Below are 27,853 nucleotides of genomic sequence, written 5' to 3' on the forward strand. Positions count from 1 at the left end.
TTACATTGATATAGTCTAGTAAATAAGGTACAGTGCGTGTGAGAACGAAATCATGGAAACCCCTAGAACGTAGAACTACTTAAACCTAACTAACCTAAGGACATCACACACATCCATACCCGAGGCAGGATTCGAACCTGCCACCGTAGCGGTCACGCGGTTCCAGACTGAAGCGCCTAGAACCGCACGGCCACACCGGTCGGCACAGCACGTAGGACCTCTGGTGGTAATCAAAGACACCACGACAGCTGTGGAATACGTGACCATTGCTGCAGACCACCTGCTGTCTTCCCCGACAGTCATGGCATCTTCCAGCACGATAACGATCGATGTCACAAGTCCATAATCACGCAACAGTGGTATGAGGAGTATGATACTGAACTCACTGTGATTATATATTTCCATACTTACACCCAAACCTCCATATATCAGACACTCAGATCGGTATCAAACGTTCTATGTCGATAGAGTACCATCCAAAACTCCGACTTAGTTCGTGCCATGTGCTGTTGTCCAGCAGAACTGCCGTGAAACTTAATTAAAAGTAACACCAGAGCACAGGAAAAGCACAACTACCGAGCGAGGTGGCGCAGTGGTAAGCACACTGGACTCGCATTCGGGAGGACGACGGTTCAATCCCGTGTCGGGCCATCCTGATTTGGGTTTTCCATGATTTCCATAAATCACTCCAGGCAAATGCGGGGATGGTTCCTTTGAAAGGGCACGGCCGATTTCTTTCCCCGTCCTTCCCTAATCCGATGAGACCGATGACCTCGCTGTTTGGTCTCTTCCCCCAAACAATCCAATCCAATAAAAAGCATAACTGTGAGTAGCTAATACTTATAGCTTCCCTGGGAAAGTCAGAAGCGAGTTAGATCGTCGTACCAAGGGTCCTGCTCTCGTACCTCAAATGGTTCAAACGGCTCTGAGCACTTCTGAGGTCATCAGTCGCCTAGAACTTAGAACTAATTAAACCTAACTAACCTAAGGACATCACACACATCCATGCCCGAGGCAGGATTCGAATCCACGACCGTAGCGGTCACGCGGTTCCAGACTGAAGCGCCTAGAACCGCACGGCCACAACGCCCGGCTTTCGTACCTCAATTTGACAATTTTTTTACTGTATTATGCGTGAAAGTGTTATGTTGTTTGTTGTGGTCTTCAGTCCTGAGACTGGTTTGATGCAGCTCTCCATACTACTCTATCCTGTGCAAGCTTCTTCATCTCCCAGTACTTACTGCGGCCTATATCCTTCTGACTCTGCTTAGAGTATTTATCTCTTGGTCTCCCTCTACGATTTTTACCCTCCACGCTGCCCTCCAATGCTAAATTTGTGATCCCTAAATGCCTCAGAACATGTCCTACCAACCGATCCCTTCTTCTTGTCAAGTTGTGCCACAAACTGCTCTTCTCCCCAATTCTATTCAATACCTCTTCATTAGTTATGTGATCTACCCATCTAATCTTCAGCATTCTTCTGTAGCACCACACTTCGAAAGCCTCTATTCTCTTCTTGTCCAAACTAGTATTTATCGTTCACGTTTCACTTCCGTACGTGGCTACACTCCATACAAATACTTTCAGAAACGACTTCCTGACACTTAAATCTATACTCGATGTTAACAAATTTCTCTTCTTCAGAAACGCATTCCTTGCTATTGCCAGTCTACATTTTATATCCTCTCTACTTCGACCATCATCAGTTATTTTACTTACCCAAATAGCAAAACTCCTTTATTACTTTAAGTGTCTCATTTCCTAATCTAATTCTCTCAGCATCACCCGACTTAATTCGACTACATTCCATTAAATTCGACTACATTCCATTATCCTCGTTTTGCTTTTGTTGATGTTCATCTTATATCCTCTTTTCAAGACACTGTCCACTCCGTTCAACTGCTCTTCCAAGTCCTTTGCTGTCTCTGACAAAATTGCAATGAAATCAGCTAACCTCAAAGTTTTTATTACTTCTCCATGGATTTTAATACCTACTCCGAATTTTTCCTTTTCTTTTTGAAAGTGTTATATGGGACTATTAATACTCCCGCACGTGAGATGCAGTGTTTTCTTCATTCTACCGTCCCGCTTGTTTGTGTTTCTTCTGTGAAGCTACAAATGCACCGGCTGCTTCATCACGAGTGGTGTCTGTTCTGTCGCACATGTCAGGCAGAACTCCACACCTGTCTACACAAATGCACTCCGTAGGTTTGCTACTTCAGCTAACGAAGCGGAAAGCAACCTACCAAAAGGACGTTGCTACAAACTCCGAAAATTCCTTATACACGGCAGGAAAATGTTCTCCCATGTAACACTTTCATGCGTAAACAGCTAAAACGAAGTGTGATTCTTGAGTTTCTCCCGGTGTATTTGATAATCAAAATATCCACGGGTGTACTGCCGGTCTACAGTGTCCAACGGGCACAGTATTTCGGCGATCATACATGTCGCCATCATCACGTGAACTGACGGACTGAGCTACTAGTCAGCAGTTGAACGCGGGACCTTTGGCATAACGATGTCACGCTCTACCAACTCACCCGCGTGAGATCTGCGAAGCTGTCACTCATAGTTATCTACATCTATACTCCGCGAGCCACCTTACGGTGTGTGGCGGAGGGTACTTATTGTACCACTATCTGATCCCCCCTTCCCTGTTCCATTCACGAATTGTGCGTGGGAAGAACGACTGCTTGTAAGTCTCCGTATTTGCTCTAATTTCTCGGATCTTTTCGTTGTGATCATTACGCGAGATATATGTGGGCGGTAGTAATATGTTGCCCATCTCTTCCCGGAATGTGCTCTCTCGTAATTTCGATAATAAACCTCTCCGTATTGCGTAACGCCTTTCTTGAAGTGTCCGCCACTGGAGCTTGTTCAGCATCTCCGTAACGCTCTCGCGCTGACTAAATGTCCCCATGACGAATCGCGCTGCTTTTCGCTGGATCATGTCTATCTCTTCTATTAATCCAACCTGGTAAGGGTCCCATACTGATGAGCAATACTCAAGAATCGGACGAACAAGCGTTTTGTAAGCTACTTCTTTCGTCGATGAGTCACATTTTCTTAGAATTCTTCCTATGAATCTCAACCTGGCGCCTGCTTTTCCCACTATTTGTTTTATGTGATCATTCCACTTCAGTTATGATTTTCCTGTGCTCCGTAGTTCTGGTGTAAATTTTACTTACCGTTTATGCATGTCCTACTGGACGACAGTACGTATCACGAACTAAATCGGAGTTTTGGTAGACACTATATCTGCATACAACGGTTGGTACCAATCTCAGTGTCTGACATCTGAAGGCTTGGGTATTAAGCAATCATTTAGAACCGCTCGCTCGTCGAAAGATCCATACCTAATGACTGGAAAGTTGCACAGGCCACACCAATGCTTCAGTCTGGAACTGCGTGACCGCTACGGTCGCAGATTCGAATCCTGCCTCGGGCATGGATGTGTGTGATGTCCTTAGGTTAGTTAGGTTTAAGTAGTTCTAACAAGGGAACCTCCCCATCGCACCCCCTCAGATTTAGTTATAAGTTGGCACACTGGATAGGCCTTGAAAAACTGAACACAGATCAATCGAGAAAACAGGAAGAAGTTGTGTGGAACTATGAAAAAAATTAGCAAAATATACAAACTGAGTAGTGCATGCGCAAGATAGGCAACATCAAGGATAGTGTGAGCTCAGGAGCGCTGTGGTCCCGTGGTTAGCGTGAGCAGCTGCGGAACGAGAGGTCCTTAGTTCAAGTCTTCTCTCGAGTGAAAAGTTTACTATCTTTATTTTCGCAAAGTTATGATCTGTCCGTTCGTTCATTGACGTCTCTGTTCACTGTAATAAGTTTAGTGTCTGTGTTTTGCGACCGCACCGCAAAACCGTGCGATTAGCAGGAATACTCTCGCTTCCGTGCGCTGAAGTCGACTGACGTCGTGTGTTTCGATGTTTGTTTAGGTGTAGCGTCCCCATACTACGGCGCCGTTACCTCGCATCGGACGGACGGACGGACAGATGATAATTGTCTGAAAATAAAAAATTAAACTTTTCACTCGAGGGAAGACTTGAACCAAGGACCTCTTGTTCCGCAGCTGCTCACGTTAACCACGGGACCACAGCGCTCCTGAGCTCACACCATCCTTGATGTTGCCTATCTTGCGCATGCACTACTCAGTTTGTATATTTTGCTTATTTTTTCATAGTTCCACACAACTTCTTCCTGTTCTCTCGATTGATCTGTGTTCAGTTTTTCAAGGCCTCTCCACTGTGCCAACTAGTAACTAAATCTGAGGGGGTGCGATGGGGAGGTTCCCTTGTAAGTTCTAGGGGACTGATGACTTCAGATGTTAAGTCCCATAGTGCTCAGAGTCATTTGAACCCACACCAATGCCCAACAAAGGAAATAGTAGTAGTCCGCTGAATTATAGAGCCATATCGCTAACGTCTATTTACAATAAGATTTTCGATCATATACTGTGTTGGAATATTATGAATTACACCGAAGAAAACGATTTATTGACAAATAAGCAACACCGATTCAGAAAATATCGTTCCTGTGAAAGACTACTAGGTCTTCATTCTCGCGAAGTAATGGGCGCTATCTACAGAAAATCTCAAATTGATTCCGTATTTCTAGATTTCCAGAAGGCTTTTGCCACCGTTCCTCGGAAGTGACTACTAATCAAATTGCGTGCCTGTTGAGTATCATCTCACTTGTTTGACTGGAGCCTTGATTTCCTGGCATAAACGTCACACATCGTAGTGATTGACGGAAAGTCATCTGGCGTTCCCCAAACAAGTGCTTAGGCCCTCCGCTGCCCCTTATCTACATACACTATTTAGGAGACAAAAATGGTTCAAAAGGCTCTGAGCACTATGGGACTCAAGTGCTGTGGTCATAAGCTCCCTAGAACTTAGAACTATTTAAACCTTACTAACCTAAAGACATCACACACATCCATGCCCGAGGCAGGATTCGAACCTGCGACCGTAGCGGTCGCGCGGCTCCAGACTGTAGCGCCTAGAACCGCTCGGCCACTTTAGGAGACAATCTGAGCATTCCTGTCAGTTTGTCTGCAGGTGATGGTGTTACTTAGCGTCTTGTAAAGTTATCGGAAGACCACAACCAATCGCAAAATGACTTAGACACGACGTACGGTGCAGGAGGGCGTGATGTCATCATCGTAAGTATTAAAAGGAATCCGTTAAATTCGGTTACACGATAAATCACACAAATCTAAAGGTTGGCAATTAAGTTAATACCTAGGAGTAACAATTATGGAGCCGAGCGTCCCGAGCGGAGTACAATGCTATCGTCTCTCTCTCTCTCTCTCTCTCTCTCCCCTCCCTCCCTCACCCCTACGAATTTCTTCCGCGGGCCGCCGGATGCCCTCCCGTGCGTCTAGCAGGAACTTCTTTCTAGCGGTACAAATTAGAGAATCTGTTATCGCACCGTCTGTTCCGGCTTCGAATGCTCCACATGCTGACGAAATTAATCCTTGCTAAATTGTGGGCTAGCAGTTCCTTTCACCGACCAGTTCAATTATCTCGCAAACTGCTCATTTGAGGAACCTGTTTGCTTTTACACTCTAGGAAAAAGAAAAAGGCGCACCACGGTGTAATTGTCCGAATGTGGCGGAAATCGGGGAATATGATGTACATGTACATACAAACAACTGGAATATGTTGAACATGGCTGCACTAGAGCAACGGCAGATGAAATAGACAGCCAATCAGCTGCAAAAAATTCTGGTTCAAAATGGTTCAAATTGCTCTGAGCACTATGGGACTTAACATCTGAGGTCATCAGTCCCCTAGAACTCAGAACTACTTAAACCTAACTAACCTAAGGACATGCCCGAGGCAGGATTCGAACGAGCGACCGTAACAGTCGCCCGGTTTCGGACTGAAGCGCCTAGAACCGCTTGGCCACCGCGGCCGGCTAAAAATTCTGGTTTGGACGGATTTAAACCTATCTTCCTCAGAAGGACAAACTTTTATAGAATGCGAAAACATAACTACAATCAAAGCGTCATGGACCAACATTATGTGCCAAACAGAAACTACTCTTTACGACAAGTGTAGGGATGTCACAAACAACATGATATATACCAACGGAGGACAACTATTCAAACAACTTACGGGAATTTGGCCACGTAATATTTACAGCGACCGCCGTTATTTCGGTGTGAGTACATGCCGTCATTTTCAAGCCACAAACTGCAACGAACAGGTGATGTGCAAGCAAATTTAAAACCTAGGTTCTTGGAGTAATTCAGGAAAGATAACACACACACACGCACACACACACACACACACACACACACACACACACACACACACACACACACACACACACACACTGAAGATTAGTGCCAGCAAAGATAAGCAAGGTCAGAGTTACCCATAGTGACAGACTACGAACTAGTAGGTGAGGTACATCTACATATACATCTACGTCGACACTCTGCAAATCACATTTAAGTGCCTAGCAGAGGCTTCATCGAACCACCTTGTGGACCAACGTGCGGAAAGAATGAACACCTATATCTTTCCGTACGAGCTCTGATTTCCCTTATTTTATCGTGGTGGTCGTTCGTCCCTATGTAGGTCGGTGTCACAAAAATATTTTCGCATTCGGAGGAGAAAGCTGGTGATTGGAATTTCGTGAGAAGATTTCTCTGCAAAGAAAAACGCCTTTGTTTTAATGATGTCCATCCCGAATCCCGTATCATGTCAGTGACACTGTCTCCCATATTTCGTGATAATACAAAACGTGCTACCTTTTTTAGATCTTTTTCGATGTACTCCGTCAGTCCTATCTGGTAAGGATCCCACACCGCGCAGCAGTATTCTAAAAGAGGGCGGACAAGCGTAGTGTAGGCAGTCTCCTTAGTAGGTCTGTTACATTTTCTAAGTGTCCTGCCAATAAAACGCAGTCTTTGCTTAGCCTTCCCCACAACATTTTCGATGTGTTCCTTCCAATTTAAGTTGTTCGTAATTGTAATACCTAGGTATTTAGTTGAATTTACGGTCTTTAGGTTTGACTGATTTATTGTACAACCGAAGTTTAACGAGTTCCTTTTAGCACTCATGTGGATGACCTCACACTTTTCGTTATTCAGGGTCAACTGCCACTTTTCGTTATTCAAAGTCAACTGCCACTTTTCGCACCATTCAGTTATCTTTTCTACATCGTCTTGCAGTTTGTTTTGATCTCCTGATGACTTTATTAGTCGACAAACGACAGCTTCATCTGCAAACAACCGAAGACGGCTGCTCAGATTGTCTCCCAAATCGTTTACATAGATAAGGAGCAGCAAAGGGCCTATAACACTGCCTTGGGGAACGTCAGAAATCACTTCCGTTTTACTCGATGACTTTCCGTCAATTACTACGAACTGTGACCTCTCTGACAGGAAATCACAAATCCAGTCACATAACTGAGACGATATTCCATAAGCACGCAATTTCACTACCAGCCGCTTGTGTGGTACAGAGTCAAAAGCCTTCCGGAAATCCGGAAACTCGCGGTTCTAGGCGCGCAGTCCGGAACCGTGCGACTGCTACGGTCGCAGGTTCGAATCCTGCCTCGGGCATGGATGTGTGTGATGTCCTTAGGTTAGTTAGGTTTAAGTAGTTCTAAGTTCTAGGGGACTAATGACCATAGCAGTTGAGTCCCATAGTGCTCAGAGCCATTTGAACCATTTTTTGAAATCCGGAAATGTGGAATCGATGTGAAATCCCTTGTCAATAGCACTCAACACTTTATATCTTTTCTACATCGTCTTACAGTTTGTTTTGATCTTCTGATGACTTTATTAGTCGACAAACGACAGCTTCATCTGCAAACAACCGAAGACGGCTGCTCAGATTGTCTCCCAAAGAGCTAGTTGTGATTCAGAGGAACGATATTTTCTAAACTCATGTTGACTGTGTGACTTCGAGGTAATTCATAATGTTTGAACACAACATATGTTCCAAAATGGGCGTGTAATTTAGTGGATTACTCCTACTACCTTTCTTGAATACTGGTGTGACCTGTGCAACTTTCCAGCCTTCAGGTACGGATCTTTCATCGAGCGAACGGTTGTATATGATTGTTAAGTACAGAGCTAATGCATCAGCATACTCCGAAAGGATCCTAATTGGTATACAGTCTGGACCAGAAGACTTGCTTTTATTAAGTGGTTTGAGTTGCATCACTACTCCGAGGATATTTACTTCTTCGTTACTTATGTTGGCATCTGTTCTCGATTCGAATTCTGGAATATTTACTTATTTACTTCGAAAGGTTGTGTTTAGTAAATCTGCTTTGGCAGCACATAGACTCTGTCGCTCCGTTTTTTGACAAGGGAGAGAGCAATATTCCATGCAAAGTTTAAACAGAAACTGTTGTGGACTGTTAAGGCAGCCAGTCCACAGTGAAGTAGCCGAAAGGGCACGCGTCAACTCACGCCGTCTGGCGTTAAGTCTGGAACAGGATTCGTAATGAATGTGATAAAGAAAAGAACGTAGCTACTAGAACACTTAACTTTTATATCGTCCTTTGGTATACAGCATTCTTGATGATACAAGTGAGACTATCGTGAGATACATGCAATGGTACAAATGGCGCCTTGCTAGGTCGTAGCCATTAACTTAGCTGAAGGCTATTCTAACTGTCTCTCGGCAAATGAGAGAAAGGCTTCGTCAGTGTAGTCGCTAGCAACGTCGTCGTACAACTGGGGCGAGTTCTCGTACGTCTCTCGAGACCTGCCTTGTGGTGGCGCTCGGTCTGCGATCCTGACAGTGGCGACACGCGGGTCCGACATGTACTAATGGACCGCGGCCGATTTAAGCTACCACCTAGCAAGTGTGGTGTCTGGCGGTGACACCACAGAAACCACCATCCCTGTTTACAACGCTCGTTAATTTAATCTCAGCAGCTTCCTTAATAACACTGTCCCAATAGCTGGACGTGCATGCTAATATCTCGGTATTGTTATGTAACATAGGGTGACCAGTATCCAAAGAATACTCGGCAACAGCAGATCTACTTGGCTGCTGTAATCGTGTGTGCCGTTTATGCTACGTCGGTCCTCCACAGTCCTAATAAAAATGGTTCAAATAGCTCTGAGCACTATGGTACTTAACATCTGAGGTCATCAGTCCCCTAGACTTAGAGCTACTTAAACATAATTAACATAAGGACATCACACACATCCATGCCCGAGGCAGGATTCGAACCTGCGACCGTAGCAGCAGCGCGGTTCCGGACTGAAGCGCCTAGAACCGCTCGGCCACAGAGACAGTCCTGATAGTCTGTACACGATGCCACAGCTATAAGGAATCTGATATACACCCGCCCTACGCAAACCGAGATTATCACTAACAGAACCCAAAAGTACTCTAATTTAAGATGGAGGTCGGAAGACACATTTCACATCCTATTTCCCTAAAATGCGACCGATCTTGTTGGAAGTGCTTCCTGTGTAAGGCAAAAAGTCAGTAGACTTCGGTTTCGACTCAGTAATTACCATCAGTCACCCAATGCACAGTTGGTCGACAGCGCAACGCACGTTCAATCTGTCTTTCACTATACCCATTCTGACGAAATGTAGCTTCAAGACAGGTCAGCTCAGATGGCAAAGTCTCAGTATCAAGGTACGAAGTACCCCTTCACGCTGAGCCAGATGGTGAAAACTAACAACCAAAACGTCAAGAAAGGGGACGGAACCATCCTCTTCCACCTCCATCGTGTTCGGGTAGATCGAGTTCAAATGTTCTAAAATGGCATTCAAATTCTCCCTACCATGAGGCCAAACAGCAAAAGTTTCATCAACATATCCGAAGAAACAGGCGGGTTTCACGGTCTGTATGTCCATATGTAAAAGTTAAGAGCCCTAGAATCAAGGGCTCGTCACATCAGTAAAACCAATCACATAGGATAACAGACCATGCTAGTAGCTAGATGACGACTAAGGGAGAGTGGAAAGCGTGGATACCAGGAAAACAAATCCTGAGGCGCGTCATATTAATTTCATTGCTCTCACTATGCTTGCAATAATGCACTTATGCACAGACATCCCGCAAGGAGGAAATCGTGAAGTGTCTGTTTTCTCTCACCTTATTGTCCACTACCTGCATCAAACTTCCATTAACGACCGAAGGACGCCCACTCCGTTGTTCATCGTGCACATTTGTGCAGCCATTTTAAAGGCTCTCATCCACTTTTCTACCATTCCATCACTCATAATGTTTTCTCCGTAAACTGCACAGATCTCACGATGAATATCGATCGCTTTTAGGCATTTAGTACTAAGAAATCTTATAACAGCCCGTACTTCACAGTCTAAATCTACATCTACATCCATCCTCCGCAAGCCACCTGACGGTGTTTGGCGGAGGGTACCTTGAGTACCTCTATCGGTTCTCCCTTCTATTCCAGTCTCGTATTGTTCGTGGAAAGAAGGGTTGTCGGTATGCCTCTGTGTGGGCTCTAATCTCACTGATTTTATCCTCATGGTCTCTTCGTGAGATATACGTAGGAGGGAGCAATATACTGCTTGACTCCTCGGTGAACGTTCTCGAAACTTCAACAAAACCCCGTACCGAGCTACTGAGCGACTCTCCTGCAGAGTCTTCCACTGGAGTTTGTCTATCATCTCCGTAACGCTTTCGCGATTACTAAATGATCCTGTAACGAAGCGCGCTGCTCTCCGTTGGATCTTCTCTATGTCTTCTATCAACCCTGTCTGGTACGGATCCCACGCTGCTGAGCAGTATTCAAGCAGTGGGCGAACAAGCGTACTGTAGCCTACTTCCTTTGTTTTCGGATTGCATTTCCTTAGGATTCGACGGGACTCACGATTATCGGAGGCATCTTAAACACTCAGTACACAACGTAAACAAGGAAGAATCAGACTGTAATGGCGTAAAAAAAAAATGGCTCTGAGCACTATGGGACTTAAACTCTGAGGTCATCAGTCCCCTAGAACTAGTGTTGTGTTGTTGTGGTCTTCAGTCCTGAGACTCTATCCTGTGCAAGCTTCTTCATCTCCCAGTACCTACTGCAGCCTACATCCTTCTGAATCTGCTTAGAGTATTCATCTCTTGGTCTCCCTCTACGATTTTTGCCCTCCACGCTGCCCTCCAATACCAAATTGGTGATCCCTCGATGTCTCAGAACATGTCCTACCAACCGATCCCTTCTTCTAGTCAAGTTATGTCACAAGCTCCTCCCCAATTCTATTCAATAACTCCCCATTAGTTATGTGATCTAACCATCTAGAACTACTTAACTAACCGAAGGACATCACACACATCCATGCCCGAGGCAGGATTCGAACCTGCGACCGTAGCGGTCGCGCAGTTCCAGACTGTAGCGCCTAGAACCGCTCGGACACCTCGGCCGGCTGTAATGGCGTCAGTGCGTAGATTAAGGTACAGGCTTTCATGTAAAAATAAAATTATTGAGACATCTTAGCTCGTATTTTTTGAAATTTCAAAACGGAACATACCTAAAAAACACGCCTCGTATATTGCCAAAAATAATGATCGCCGAACAATACTCTCGCAGTTGGCACGTACGTTTGTGTCGTTAAGATTTCTCCGGGTTAAGAACAACACGCTGTGTCCACTTTGCTCTAACGACGCGGTCCCCGACGCGTAGTTAAACCCTAACCTGGCTTCCCTTTTAACGGAGCGAGAATCCTGCGTGCTAGCCGGTGGAATGTTTGCCCACTCTCATTTGCTGATACGCGACGGACGGAGAAAGCAGTAGCTGCGGTAATTGCAGCTTCTCGTGCAGACACAATGGTCAGCCGGCGAGAGAAGAGCTCGGGCTTTCTCCGCACGCGGCCATTGTACTCCGCAGGGAGGCGGAAACGACACGAGCCGTGCCCTAGGCCGTGGCCGACGGGGGATACGGCACAGCCTACCGCCATTGACAGGTAATCCGGGTGACGTCACTGAGCTGAGAGGACGACGTGGCATATACGAGGGACTACCCGAAAAAAAATTGGAATTATTTTTTAAAAGTTATATGCAGAGACGTACAAAAAATGTATCCACTGTTTAAAAGTCCATAACTTGCTAACTAATTGACGGAGTTGTCTCACTTTTGTCGAAAGTGCAGCCTAAAGTCCAACTTAAAGATATCACTGTAGGTGTTCGAAATGGTCACCATTAACATCCAAACACAAACGATGCCGCCCAACTGCAGCATGAACTACTGACTGCAACGTGTTCAGTTGGATATTTGCACATGAATGTACGATGGATTCTCGAAGTTCGTCCAATGTGCGTGGCTTTTGTCGATAAACGACGTCCTTTAGTGTTCCCCACAGGTAAAAGTCCAGAGGAGTCAGGTCTGGGGAACGTGGTGGATACTCCACAGCACCTCTACGGCTTATCCATCTTCCTGGTAGATTTTCGTCGAGATACGCCGTAACACGATTTCGGTAGTGGGCTGGGGCACCATCTTGTTAAAGGTAAACTCTTCCAAGTCTCGGATGGCAGGTAAAATGGACGTCTGAAGCTTCTGAAGGTACACCTCACCGGTAACTATGCCGTCAAAAAAGAATGGCCCAATCGAGCCCCGGTAAGACAACCCACACCACACATTTACTTCTGGCAAATTCACGGCTTTGTCTACATGAACGTTCGAATTTTTGACGGCCCAGTAGATGCGATTGTGGCGATTTACTGTACCATTGAGTTTGAACTGTACCTCAACAGACCACATAATCATCTCTGAAAACTCTTCATCGTTGCGCACCAAGTTAGTAAACCACTCGCAGTACTCCATTCTACGATCTGGGTCGTCCTCGTTCATTGCGTGTAGCAGTCGTGGGGTGTAGCACTTACACTTTGCTGTCTTCAAAATTCGCCGAACGCTTGAGCGACTCACTCCAGATTCACGGGCACACTGTCTCACAGACTTCTGTGGTGAGCGAGTGAATTGTTGCAACACACGACGGGAGTTAGCTGGACTTGTTACTGTTACAGGTCGTCCATATTGTTGTTTGTGTACATCTTTAACACAGCCTTCGGCTTCAAATTTGTCTCGAATGCGACGAATCGTTAAACGTGTCAGTGGCTCTGTTTGATACTCATTTCGCCATTGCCGTTGAACCTCATTAATGACAAACTGCCTATTGGCTTCTGTCTCGGGTTCTTCGGCCGACGTTCATCTAATGATTTTTCTGACGTTTCGCCAGCACGAGTGGCTGGCATTGTCAAAGCTTCACCCTCCATTGCCGGTGGTGAACTGGAGGCGAGCTCGCGGCCGCAGACTATATGTACCTGGCGCGTCAACGTCCGAGGGCTTCTCCGCGGTCATTTCCGGTGCGGTTCTCCTCTTGCTACCTGCGACGGTCGTTCGCTGCAGTACGGGAAGCCAGGATCCGTTTACCTTAAGGCTTTCCTCTTTCTTGTTGAAACTGTTCGCGTGTTTGTGTATTTCTACAGCTTCTCTGAACAAGCGCGTGTGCTAGTGCTTCTCTACAGCCAGAACTTCCGTGTCGGCGAATTCTATTACGTGGTCGGTCTCATTCAGTGCGTGCTCTGCCACGGCCGATTTCTCCACCTGCCCCAACCTGCAATGTCGCTTATGCTCTTTGATCCTGGTGTTAATGGATCGTCCAGTCATTCCGACATAAACTTTTCCGCATGTGCATGGTATACGGTGGAGAAATCGGCCGTGGCAGAGCACGCACTGAATGAGACCGACCACGTAATAAAATTCGCCGACACGGAAGTTCTGGCTGTAGAGAAGCACTATCACACGCGCTTGTTCAGAGAAGCTGTAGAAATCCAAAAACACGCGAACAGTTTCAATAAGAAAGAGGAAAGCCTTAAGGTAAACGGATCCTGGCTTCCCGTACTGCAGCGAACGACCGTCGCAGGTAGCAAGAGGAGAACCGCGCCGGAAATGACCGCGGAGAAGCCCTCGGACGTTGGCGCGCCAGGTACATATAGTCTGCGGCCGCGAGCTCGCCTCCAGTTCACCACCGGCAATGGAGGGTGAAGCTTTGACAATGCCAGCCACTCGTGCTGGCGAAGCGTCAGAAAAATCATTAGATGAACGTCGGCCGAAGAACCCGAGACAGAAGCCAATAGGCAGTTTGTCAACAAGTGGCCACGAAAGCCTTAACAATTTTGAACCTCATTAATGTTTTCGTACTTAAAATACCACTTCAAAACTGACTTCCTTTCATCGAATGTAAGCCTTGCGCCAGCCATGCTTACTCGAGTAACCAAGTGCAACTAAGAACAAAACACTGACTATCTGGCGACTGTCATCTGATAAAACAAAACAACGCAATACAACGCTTGTGTGGCGATTGCCGGAACTACAAACTATTCCACTACCAAAGGTGAGACAACTCCGTCATTAGTTTGCCAGTTATGGGCTTTTAAACAGTGGATACATTTTTTTTGACCCCTTTGTATTTTCAAATTGTTAACAAAACAACCTCATCCCCTTCAAAATAGTTTCCATTAAAACTAATGTCCGCCCCGATAGCTGAACGGTCAGCGCGATGGACTCCCGTCCTAAAGGGCACGGGTTCGATTCCCGACTGGGTCGGGGATTTTCTCCGCTCAGGGACTGGGTGTTGTGTTGTGTTCATTATCATTTCATCCCCATCCGTCACGCAGGTCGCCCAATGTGGCGTCGAATGTAGTAAGACCTGCACCGAGGCGGCCGGACCTGCCCCGCAAGGGGCCTCCCTGCCAATGACGCCAAACGCTCATTTCCATTAAAATACATTTGTCCCAGTGGTGCCTCCACAGTTCGAAACATTTTTTTTGTATTCATCTTTAGCAATAGCTGACAGCTCCTCCCTCGTTTCTTTCTTCTTCAATGTTGTCAAATCGGTGTCCCATTTCATGGGTGGGCAAAAGAAAAGTTGCACGGACCCAGCTCAGCTGAGTACATCTACATCTACATCTACATACATACTCCGCAATCCCCCATGCCGTGCGTGGCGGAGGGTACCTCGTACCACAACCAGCATCTTTTCTCCCTGTTCCACTCCCAAACAGAACGAGGGAAAAATGACTGCCTACATGCCTCTGTACGAGCCCAAATCCCTCTTACCTTTGTGGTCTTTCCGCGAAATGTAAGTTGGCGGCAGTAAAATTGTACTGCAGTCAGCCTCAAATGCTGGTTCTCTAAATTTCCTCAGTAGTGTTTCACGAAAAGAACGCCTCCTTACCTCCAGAGACTCCCACCCGAGTTCCGTATCACTCGCGTGATGATCAAACCTACCAGTAACAAATCTAGCAGACCGCCTCTGAATTGCTTCTATTTCTTCCCTCAATCCAACCTGATAGGGATCCCAAACGCTCGAGCAGTACTCGAGAATAGGTCGTATTAGTGTTTTATAAGCGGTCTCCTTTACAGATGAACCACATCTTCCCAAAATTCTACCAATGAACCGAAGACGACTATCCACCTTCCCCACAACTGCCATTACATGCTTGTCCCACTTCATATCCCTCTGCAATGTTACGCCCAAATATTTAATCGACGTGACTGTATCAAGCGCTACACTACTAGTGGTGTGTTCAAACATTACGGGATTCTTTTTCCTATTCATCCGCATTAATTTACATTTGCCTATATTTAGTTAGCCGCCATTCTTTACACCAATCACAAATCTTGTCCAAGTCATCTTGTATCTTCCTACAGTCACTCAACGACAACACCTTCCCGTACACCACAGCATCATCAGCAAACAGCCGCACATTGCTATCCACCCTATCCAAAAGATCATTTATGTAGATAGAAAACAACAGCGGACCTACCACACTTCCCTTGGGCACTCCAGATGATACCCTCACCTCCGATGAACACTCACCATCGAGGACAACGTACTGGGTTCTATTACTTAAGAAGTAAGGTGCGTGGGGCAGCGGAACCACGCGCTTTTTAGCCGAAAACTGTCCAACAGAGATGGCTGTGAGCGCGGGTGCGTTGTCGTGCTGGAAGAACCACTCTCCTGTCTGTCACAAATCGGGCCTTTTTTGACGAACACTGTTGCTCAATCTTCTTAAAACTTACAAATAAAAGGTTTGATTGGCGGTCTGACCAGGGGGAAGAGACTCTGAATGAACTATGCCCTCGGCATCAAAATAGCAAATCAGCATTGTTTTGATGTTTGATTTGACTTGACGACATTTTTTTGGACGAGGTGGCACAGACGTCTTCCATTAGACTGTTGCCTTGTTTCTGGGTCGTAACCGTAGCACCATGACTCATCGCCAGTAATGATCTTCAACAGAAAATCTGCATCAGTTTCAAGCTGTTGGTTCAAAGCACGACATGTTTCAACTCCACACTCTTTTTGATTGTCAGTCAGAACCCGAGGAAGAAACTTGGCAGCAGTCGTTTTCATTCCCAAATCTACCTTTAAAATTCGCTAAACCAAGTTCCAAGATAACCCACTAATGTCTGACAGTTGATCAATTGTCTGTCGACGGTCTGTGAGCACAAGCTCTCCAATTTTTTCAATATCCGCGTCTGTTCGGGGAGTTGATGGACGTCCACAAAATGAAACTTCCCGGCAGATTATAACTGTGTGCCGGATCGAGACTCGAACACGGGACCTTTGCCTTTCGCGGGCAAGTGCTCTACCATCTGAGCTACCCAAGCACGACTCACGCCCCCTCCTCACAGCTTTACTTCCGCCAGTACCACGCCTCCTACCTTCCAAACTTCACAGAAGCTCTCCTACGAAACTTGCAGAACTAGCACTCCTGGAAGAAAGGATATTGCGGAGACGTGGCTTAGCCACAGCCTGGGGGATGTTTCCAGAATGAGATTTTCACTCTGCAGCGGAGTGTGCGCTGATATGAAACTTCCTGGCAGATTAAAACTGTGTGCCCGACCGAGACTCGAACTCGGGACCTTTGCATTTCGCGGGCAAGTGCTCTAGAGCGAAAGGCAAATGTCCCAAGTTCGAGTCTCGGTCGGGCACACAGTTTTAATCTGCCAGGAAGTTTCATATCAGCGCACACTCTGCTGCAGAGTGAAAATCTCATTGTGGTCCGGAAAGAGGTTTGTCATCAGTCGACATGTCGCCACTTTTAAATCGGGAAGATCATTCGTACACTTGAGTCATCTTAGGAAGCTGTTTCCAGCATTAAAACAATTTCAGCAAGACTTTCATATAATAGAAAATAAAATTTCACAGCTGTACGTTGTTTACTTAAATTTGCCATCATAAAAAACGAAACAAGAACAAAACAGAGCTAGCAAAAACAGTCTCACCAGATGAACACAAGAATCCAGGTCGACAACACGGGTGACACTGAACTGGCAATGAGTTGCGTATATACGACTAGCGTCAGAAATGCGAACTACACAAGCTCCGCCCATGGCAATGTTAGAATAACCCCTTCATAAATAATTTTAGGTCGATATTTGTTAAAATTATCTGCCTAAAATTAAGAAACAAAATAGACGACAGGAACATTTGATGATCATTATTTGCAACACTTGACGATCATTATTTGCAGTGCATCATTCAAAGCCGCGCCAAATCCACATCACTAAACCGCTATCCCAGAGCCCGGCATAATTTCAAACCTTTACGAAACGACCCCTTGCCCCGTTCCCTCCCCCTTCCCCCACAAAATGAAGAGAGGAGAAAAGTTTACCACTTAATAAATTTTCTCTGTTCATCCAGTAAAACTTTCGTTTAAGGCACGACGTTTTATTACTTCTTTACTACCAACTGTATTTCCGACGAATTTTGCAGACAGCGTCCACATATCGCAATTAAAGTATCAGCAAAGTAGTATCACTGTAGCACTCATGGCTCAGGACACATGACGTCATAAACATTAAGACGTGTGAAAAACTACGTTATCGCTGAAACAGAGTGCAAATTACCCAGAATAAACTCAACTAGTGATTGATAATGAGAGCAGTTAGCGACTTCCAACGAATTTTGTACATAATTTCAAGCGCTCTCTGACTTTTCTCGCTTACATATTTAACATCAAATATTTAACTCATTAATTCACTTGTAATCAGATGTTTACAGCTGTTTTATACATGGAAGTTCGATTGTTCAAAGAATCAGTTCACTAATGTTTCTCTAACTTCTTTTATTTTCTACTCTTAGACAAATCATTTCACAAAACATCTGCCCGACATTTTCCTTTTTTCCTTTTATTTTCGCGTTTCCTTCAGATATCATGATCTTATTGACACCTCATTTACTGTTGTCTAGCGTACTCTCGAAATGCCTTGAATTTAGAACTTTATGCGAAGGAGACGATTTGAACGTTTGTCTATCACATTAAAACTTTTCATGTGCAAAAACAGCTACACTTTGGAAAGATATACTTTCTGACACCTGATTTTTCTTCCCAATATCTGATCTTCTCGCAATGTCCTAAATATAGTATTTGACTCGAAGGAAGCCATTTTAAAATCAAATATAACGCAAACCCAATTTTTTATTTACGGAAAATAACTGTGCTTAGAAGGAATGAACTGTTGACACACACTTGTCTTTGTTCTGTCTGCCATCGGGTTCCCCTAAATGGCAGGCAGCACCGCATAACAGCCACGCTATGAGGGAAACAAACCAACAGCCAAACAGGCGAAGACATCAGGTAAACACGCCGAAGATTCCAGTCGATTAATAGGAACCTTTCCTTGCAGAGGTCGCCGCGACATATCCGGCCACGGATTGCTACGCCGGGTTTCTATTGGCTCCAGCTCACTATATAGGCCCGGCCGGTCGAAGGCAGACAAGTCTACGTCCGCTGCTAATGGCAACCGCTATAGCAGAGTCTCCGAGAAGATACCACCGAAGCTGCTGTACTGCACCGCCGTTCGAAGTACCAGCCGACCGACAGGAACCACATCTCCGGCTAGATCGACGGACGTCTACATCTATTGTACAGCCAGCTATTGTATTGTAGAAGAAGTTACGTTCAATAAAGTGTTGGAGAATACAACAGTCTTCTTGGCGTATTATGTTCTGGAAATGTCCTAAGTTTAGTACTTGATACCTCTTTAACAGTAAATTGTATGATCAATTTAACATTTTTATGCGCGAAATAGGTAGACATTGAAGAGACGAACTTTTTGGCTCTTCACTACATAGCTAGCAGCGGTTCTTCGTGAAATTTTTCCTCAAACCACTAATTACGTTTTTCATTAATTACTTTCATGCAATTAAGTTTTTTCATTACTATAATTACTTTCATGCAATTAAATATGATTTTGCGAAGCTCGACCTCATTTTGGTAAACCTGATATATCATTCGTGCACTTCTCTCTCTTATGAGCTAGTCGTGGTCGGATTAAGACGAAAAAACTCATTGATGTGCAGACGTATTGTGGAAGTTGGTATGAAATTCGGAGGATGGAAGTAGCAATGTAAAATAAATTGCATTCAATACCAAGATGGTTTTGATTTGTATAAAATAGTGATTCCTGGACGATTGCAAAATTTCGGAGCATTCACGACTTTTCACGCAGAAATGAAACAGGAAATTTTTGGAGAACAAGACCTGGATGCCGCACGAGAGAAGACATGTTAGCATGGTAAAGAATGAACTCTTATCTACGCCATTTCTCCCTGTTAATCACATTTTGTTATTCTCTGTTCTCTTTCAAATAATTTTTGTAGTGGAAATTGGACTTTTGCTCAGAAACGCCACAAGGACCACCCCCAAGAATAGCTTTTCCGAATCACGAAGTCCGATAACTTTTCTGCAATACGAAATCCGACTTGCATTTCATTCTTTCCCTTTTTCACGATCATTAACAATTTTAAAAACCCCTTTTTTTCACGATTTCTTCCCACATTTTCAACCTTTTCTTTTCTTCTCTTTTTCTTTTTTATTAACCACTACAAGGATCTTTTTCTGGCCGCAACGATGTCGGAGAATTGATGTTTTCTCGGATTCCTGACACTCACGGCACACTTGTGAAATGGTGGTACTACGGGAAATTCTCACTTCATCGCTACCTCGGGGATGCTGTGTCCCATCACTCATGCGCCGGCTATAACACCACGTTCAAAGTCACTTAATTCTTAATAGCCTGCCATTGTTGCAGCAGTAACCCATGTAACAACTGCACCAGACACTTGTTGTCTTATATAGGCGTTGCCGACCGCAGCGCCGTATTCTGCCTGTTTACCTATCTGTGTATTTGAATACGCATGCCTGTACCAGTTTCTCTGGCGCTTCCGTGTATAATTAAGTTTGCACGAGTCCTGATCGCACGCCCGCATCTCGTGGTCGTGCGGTAGCGTTCTCGCTTCCCACGCCCGGGTTCCCGGGTTCGATTCCCGGCGGGGTCAGGGATTTTCTCTGCCTCGTGATGGCTGGGTGTTGTGTGCTGTCCTTAGGTTAGTTAGGTTTAAGTAGTTCTAAGTTCTAGGGGACTTATGACCACAGCAGTTGAGTCCCATAGTGCTCAGAGCCATTTGAACCATTTGAACCTGATCGCACTTGGCCAGTTTTTTTCGTGAACAGTTCTGTCACTTCTGTGCTAATGTTGCATGACACCTCTTAAAGTTCACCGATGAAAATAAAAAAATGGTTCAAATGGCTCTGAGCAATGTTGTTGTTGTTGTGGTCTTCAGTCCTGAGACTGGTTTGATGCAGCTCTCCATGCTACTCTATCCTGTGCGAGCTTCTTCATCCCTCAGTACGTGCTGCAGCCTACATCCTTCTGAATCCGCTTAGTGTATTCATCTCTTGGTCTCCCTCTACGATTTTTACCCTCCACGCTGCCCTCCAATACTAAATTGGTGATCCCCTGATGCCTCAGAACATGTCCTACTAACCGGTCCCTTCTTCTGGTCAAGTTGTGCCACAAACTCCTCTTCCCCCCAATTCTATTCAATACCTCCTCATTAGTTATGTGATCTACCCATCTAACCTTCAGCATTCTTCTGTAGAACCACATTTCGAAAGCTTCTATTCTCTTCTTGTCTAAACTATTTATCGTCCATGTTTCACTTCCATACATGGCTACACTCCATATAAATACTTTCAGAAACGACTTACTGACACTTAAATCTATACTCGATGTTAACAAATTTCTCTTCTTCAGAAACGCTTTCCTTGTCATTGCCAGTCTACATTTTATATCCTCTCCACTTCGACCATCATCAGTTATTTTGCTCCCCAAACAGCAAAACTCCTTTTCTACTTGAAGTGTCTCATTTCCTAATCTAATTCGCGCAGCATCACCCGACTTAATTCGACTACATTCCATTATCCTCGTTTTGCTTTTGTTGATGTTCATCTTATACCCTCCTTTCAGGACACTGCCCACTCCGTTCAGCTGCTCTTCCAGGTCCTTTGCTGTCTCTGACAGAATTACAATGTCATCGGCGAACCTCAAAGTTTTTATTTCTTCTCCATGGATCTGAATACCTACTCCGAACTTTTGTTTCCTTTACTGCTTGCTCAATATACAGATTGAACAGCATTGGGGAGAGGCTACAACCCTGTCTCACTCCCTTCCCAATCACTGCTTCCCTTTGATGTCCCTCGACTCTTATAACTGCCATCTGGTTTCTGTACAAATTGTAAATAGCCTTGGCTCCCTGTATTTTACCCCTTCCACCTTCAGAATTTGAAAGAGTGAATTCCAGTCAACATTGTCAAAAGCTATGCCCGCATCTCGTGGTCGTGCGGTAGCGTTCTCGCTTCCCACGCCCGGGTTCCCGGGTTCGATTCCCGGCGGGGTCAGGGATTTTCTCTGCCTCGTGATGGCTGGGTGTTGTGTGCTGTCCTTAGGTTAGTTAGGTTTAAGTAGTTCTAAGTTCTAGGGGACTTATGACCACAGCAGTTGAGTCTCATAGTGCTCAGAGCCATTTTTTGTCAAAAGCTTTCTCTAAGAAAACGTAGGTTTGCCTTTCCTTAATCTTTTTTCTAAGATAAGTCGTAGGGTCAGTATTGCCTCACGTGTTCCAACATTTGTACGGAATCCAAACTGATCTTACCCGAGGTCGGCTTCTACCAGTTTTTCCATTCGTGTGTAAAGAATTCGTGTTAGTATTTTGCAGCTGTGACTTATTAAACTGATAGTCCGGTAATTTTCACATCTGTCAACACCTGCTTTCTTTGGGACTTAACTTCTGAGGTCATTAGTCCCCTAGAACTAAGAACTACCTAAACGTAACTAACGTAAGGACGTCACACACAACCACGCCCGAGGCAGGATTCGAACCTGCGGCCGTAGCGGTCGCGCGGTTCCAGAGTGTAGCGCCTAAAACCGCTTTGCCACAACGGCCGGCTGCAAATTTCACTCACTTTTCTTTACTGCAGCGGATGGCTAGCCCCCTGACCGGATCGCGGAGCTAGCGTACCAGCTCAAACATCTATGGAGCTAGACGAGTCATTCAGTACAACAGCAGCATCGCCAATACGTTGCATGGAACGGACAGTCAGCTGATCGGTACTCTACAGTCGTTTCCTGAGATGACAGTTCGTTATTACTGGCCGCCGACACCACTTCCTCCCCTGTGAGGAAGCGGTACCCAAGTTACGACGGAGAAACTGCCTGTCAGTAACGACGGGTCGTAAAGACGCGCGCCGCTCAACATCTCGTAAAGCAGTGTAAGCTAGCATTCACAGCTGCTAAACTGACTTTTCTCGCCTAGAGAAAGGAAGCAACGTGAGCTGTTATCGTCCCGTCAACGACCAGATCGTTAGAGACGAAGTACGTTTAAGACTGCCGCACAAAGGACGTGGAAATAGGCTTACCTGCCGCAGAAAAAATACTGAAAGAGTTGAAAACAAACAAGTCGCCAGGTCCGGATGGAATCGCAGCCCTTATCTACACTACTGGCCACTAAAATTGCTACACCACGAAGATGACGTGCTACAGACGCGAAATTTAACCGACACGAAGAAAATGCTGTGATATGCAAATGATTAGCTTTTCAGAGCATTCACACAAGGTTGGAACCGGTGCCGACACCTACCACGTGCTGACATGAGGAAAGTTTCCAACCGATTTCTCATACACAAACAGCAGTTGACCGACGTTGCCTGGGTGGCCGTGCGGTTAAAGGCGCTGCAGTCTGGAACCGCAAGACCGCTACGGTCGCAGGTTCGAATCCTGCCTCGGGCATGGATGATTGTGATGTCCTTAGGTTAGTTAGGTTTAACTAGTTCTAAGTTCTAGGGGACTAATGACCTCAGCAGTTGAGTCCCATAGTGCTCAGAGCCATTTTTTCGACGTTGCCTGGTGAAACGTTGTTGTGATGCCTCGTGTAAGGAGGAGAAATGCGTACCATCACGTTTCCCACTTTGATAAAGGTTGGATTGTAGCCTATCGCGATTGCGGTTTATCGTATCGCGACATTTCTGCTCGCGTTGGTCGAGATCCAATGACTGTTAGCAGAATATGGAATCGGTCGGTTCAGAACGTTAATACGGAACGCCGTGCCGGATCCCAACGGCCTCGTATCACTAGCAGTCGAGATGACAAGTATCTTATCCGCATGGCTGTAACGGATCGTGCAGCCACGTCTCGATCCCTGAGTCAACAGATGGGAACGTTTGCAAGACAACAACCATCTGCACGAACAGTTCGACGACGTTTGCAGCAGCTCGGAGACCGTGGCTTCGGTTACCCTTGACGCTGCATCACAGACAGGAGCGCCTGCGATTGTGTACTCGAGGACGAACATGGGTGCACGAATGGCAAAACGTAATTTTTTTTTTCGGATAAATCCACGTTCTGTTTACAGCATCATGATGGTCGCATCCGTATTTGGCGACATCGCGGTGAACGCACATTGGAAGCGTGTATTCGTCATCCCCATACTGGCGTATCACCCAGCGAGATGGTATGGGGTGCCATTGGTTACAAATCTCGGTCGCCTCTTGTACGCATTGACGGCACTTTCAACAATGGACGTTACATTTCAGATGTGTTACGACCCGTGGCTCTACCCTCCATTTAATCCCTGTGAAACCCTACATTTCAGCAGGATAATGCACGACCGCATGTTGCAGATCCTGTACGGGCCTTTCTGGATACAGAAAATGTTCGACTGATGCCCTGGCCAGCACATTCTCCTGATCTCTCACCAACTGAAAACGTCTGGTCAATGGTGGCCGAGCAACTGGCTCGTCACAATACGCCAGTCACTACTCTTGGTGAACTGTGGTATCGTGTTGAAGCTGCATGGGCAGCTGTACCTGTACACACCATCCAAGCTCTGTTTGTTTGACTCAATGCCCAGGCGTATCGAGGCCGTTATTACGGCCAGAGGTGGTTGTTCTGGGTACTAATTTCTCAGGATCTATGCACCCAAATTGCGTGAAAATGTAATCACATGTCAGTTCTAGTATAACATATTTGTCGAATGAATACCCGTTTATCATCTACATTTCTTCTTGGTATAGCAATTTTAATGGCCAGTAGTGTAGCTGGCATTTATCGCGAATCTCTCGTTCATCGCAGGCTCCCGGATGACTTCTGTATACAAGGAGGGTAAAAGAACGGAATCGCGAAGCTACAAGACCAATATCCTTAACGTCGATTTCTTGCAGAATTCTTGAGCACATTCTGAGTTCGAAAATACAGGGTGAACATCAATAAAACCGAGATACTGCAGGGACGGATTTCTGACTAGGAATGGAGGCAAAAAGGTACCGCGAACTTGTGTTGGCTTCAAATGGTTCAAATCGCTCCGAGCACTATGGGACTTAACATCTGAGGTCATCAGTTCCCTAGACTTAGAACTAGATCTACATATACATCCATACTCCGCAAGCCACCTGACGGTGTGTGGCGGAGGGTATATGGAGTACCTCTATCGGTTCTCCCTTCTACTCCAGTCTGGTATTGTTCGTGTAAAGAAAGACTGTCGGTATGCCTCTGTGTGGGCTCTAATCTCTCTGATGTTATCCTCATGGTCTCTTCGCGAGATATACGTAGGAGGGAGCAATATACTGCTCGATTCCTCGGTGAAAGTATGTTCTCGAAACCTCGACAAAAGCCCGTACCGAGCTACTGAGCGTCTGTCTTGCACAGTCTTCCACTGGAGTTTATCTATCATCTCCGTAACGCTTTCGCGATTACTAAATGATCCTGTAACGAAGCGCGCTGCTCTCCGTTGGATCTTCTCTATCTCTTCTATCAACCCTATCTGGTAAGGATCCCACACTGGTGAGCAGTATTCAAGCAGTGGACGAACAAGTGTACTGTAACATACTTCCTTTGTTTTCAGATTGCATTTCCTTGGGATTCTTCCAATGAATCTGTCTGGCATCTGCTTTACCGACGATTCATTTTATATGGTCGTTGCATTTTAAATCACTCCTAATGCGTACTTCCAGATAATTTATGGAATTAACTACTTCCAGTTGCTGACCTGCTATATTGTAGCTAAACGATAAGGGATCTTTCTTTCTATGTATTCGCAGCACATTACAATTGTCTACATAGAGATTGAATAGCCATTCCCTGCACCATGCGTCAATTCGCTGCAGATCCTCCTGCATTTCAGTACAATTTTCCATTGTTACAACCTCTCGATATACCACAGCATCATCCGCAAGAAGCCTCTGTGAACTTCCGATGTTATCCACAAGGTCATTTACGTATATTGCGAATAGCAACGGTCCTACGAAACTCCCCTGCGGCACACCTGAAATCACTCTTACTTCGGAAGACTTCTCTCCACTACTTAAACCTAACTAACCTATGGACATCACATACATCCGCGCCCGAGGCAGGACTCGAAACTGCGACCGTTGCAGCAGCGCGGTTTCGGACTAAGCGCCTAGAACCGCTCGGCCACAGCGGCCGGCCATGTGTTGGGAAAGGCATCGTAGATGGCGCTGAGGAATGACAGTTGCTCTGACCACGTGTCGTGTGTTGCAGGCTGTGTGACTGACGCAGTGTACTGTGAACAGCAGTATGGTCCGGTATTCGTGTCGGGAACAAGCGGAGATGATGTTTGTGTACAAGTACCCTCTCAGACACCAACCACATCACACAACATTTGATGACAGTTTTGGATGATTGTGTGATCAGGGATCCTTTCAGAAAGACGATCGTGCAGGAAGACGGGGGATGTGCGTGCACCAGATTTGGAGGACCGGGTTCTGCAGCGTATTGAGACGAACCGTAGTACAAGCTGCAGGCTACTGGCTAGCCAGCATGGTGCAAGCCGAAGTACGGTTATCTGTATCCTGTATGACAATCGCTATTATCCCTGTCACGTGACATCCCATGGAGTCCACTTGTGACGTGGATGCGAAGCAGCTCTGTACTGTGTTCTACACCTACATCTCCATTTATACTCCGCCAGCCACCCAACGGTGTGTGGCGGAGGGCACTTTACGTGCCACTGTCATTACCTCCCTTTCCTGTTCCAGTCGCCTATGGTTCGCGGGAAGAACGACAGCCGGAAAGCCTCCGTCGCGCTCGAATCTCTCTAATTTTACATTCGTTATCTTCTCGGGAGGTATAAGTAGGGGGAAGCAATATATTCGATACCTCATCTAGAAACGTACCCTCTCGAAATCTGGACAGCAAGCTGCACCGCGATGCAGAGCGCCTCTCTTGCAGAGTCTGCCACTTGAGTGTATTAAACACCTCCGTAACGCTATCACGCTTACCATATAACCCTGTGACGAAACGCGCATTTCTTCTTTGGATCTTCTCTATCTCCTCCGTCAACCCGATCTGGTACGGATCCCACACTGATGAGCAATACTCAAGTATAGGTCGAACGTGTGTTTTGTAGCCACCTACTTTGTTGATGGACTACATTTTCTAAGGACTCTCCCAATGATTCTCAACCTGTCACCCGCCTTACCAACAATTAATTTTATATGGTCATTCCACTTCAAATCGCTCCCTCCGCATACTCCCAGATATTTTACAGAAGTAACTGCTACCAGTGTTTGTTCCGCTATCATATAATCATACAATAAAGGACCCCTCTTCCTATGTATTCGCAATACATTACATTTGTCTATGTTAAGGGTCAGTTGCCACTCCCTGCACCAAGTGCCTATCCGCTGCAGATCTTCCTGCATTTCGCTGCAGTTTTCTAATGCTGCAACTTCTCTGTATACTACAGCATCATCCGCGAAAAGCCGCATGGAACTTCCGACACTATCTACTAGGTCATTTATATATATTGTGAAAAGCAATGGACCCATAACACTCCCCTGTGGCACGCCAGAGGTTACTTTAACGTCTGTTGACGTCTCTCCATTGAGAACAACATGCTGTGTTCTGTTTGCTAAAAACTCTTCAATCCAGCCACACAGCTGGACTCATATTCCGTGCCGCGTGGGATTAGCCGAGCGGTCTAGGGCGCTGCAGTCATGGACTGTGCGGCTGGTCCCGGCGGAGGTTCGAGTCCTCCCTTGGGCATGGGTGTGTGTGTTTGTCCTTAGGAGAATTTAGGTTAACTAGTGTGTAAGCTTAGGGACTGATGAACTTAGCAGTTAAGTCCTAAAAGATTTCACACATATTTGAACATTTATTTGATATTCCGTAGGCTCTTACTTTGTTTATCAGGCGACAGTGCGGAACTGTATCGAACGCCTTCCGGTAGTCAAGAAAAATGGCCTCTACCTGGAACATGTATCCAGTATTTTCTGGGTCTCATGAACAAATAAAGCGAGTTGGGTCTCACAAGATCGATGAATCCATGTTGATTCCTACAGAGTAGATTGTGGGTTTCCGGAAATGACATGATACGCGCCGGCCGCGGTGGTCTAGCGGTTCTGGCGCTGCAGTCCGGAACCGCGGGACTGCTACGGTCGCAGGTTCGAATCCTGCCTCGGGCATGGGTGTGTGTGATGTCCTTAGGTTAGTTAGGTTTAAGTAGTTCTAAGTTCTAGGGGACTTA

At 45.7% G+C, this 27,853-nt stretch overlaps 1 protein-coding gene across 1 annotated transcript in view; it reads right to left on the reverse strand.

Annotated features, from left to right (window-relative positions):
- Positions 1-27,853, reverse strand: part of LOC126214968 (uncharacterized) — a 57,832-nt gene that overhangs the window by 23,673 nt on the left and 6,306 nt on the right. The gene's annotated exons all lie outside the window — the stretch shown is intronic.

The sequence above is a fragment of the Schistocerca nitens genome, chromosome 12 (genome assembly GCF_023898315.1).
Source record: "Schistocerca nitens isolate TAMUIC-IGC-003100 chromosome 12, iqSchNite1.1, whole genome shotgun sequence".
NCBI lineage: Eukaryota > Metazoa > Arthropoda > Insecta > Orthoptera > Acrididae > Schistocerca > Schistocerca nitens.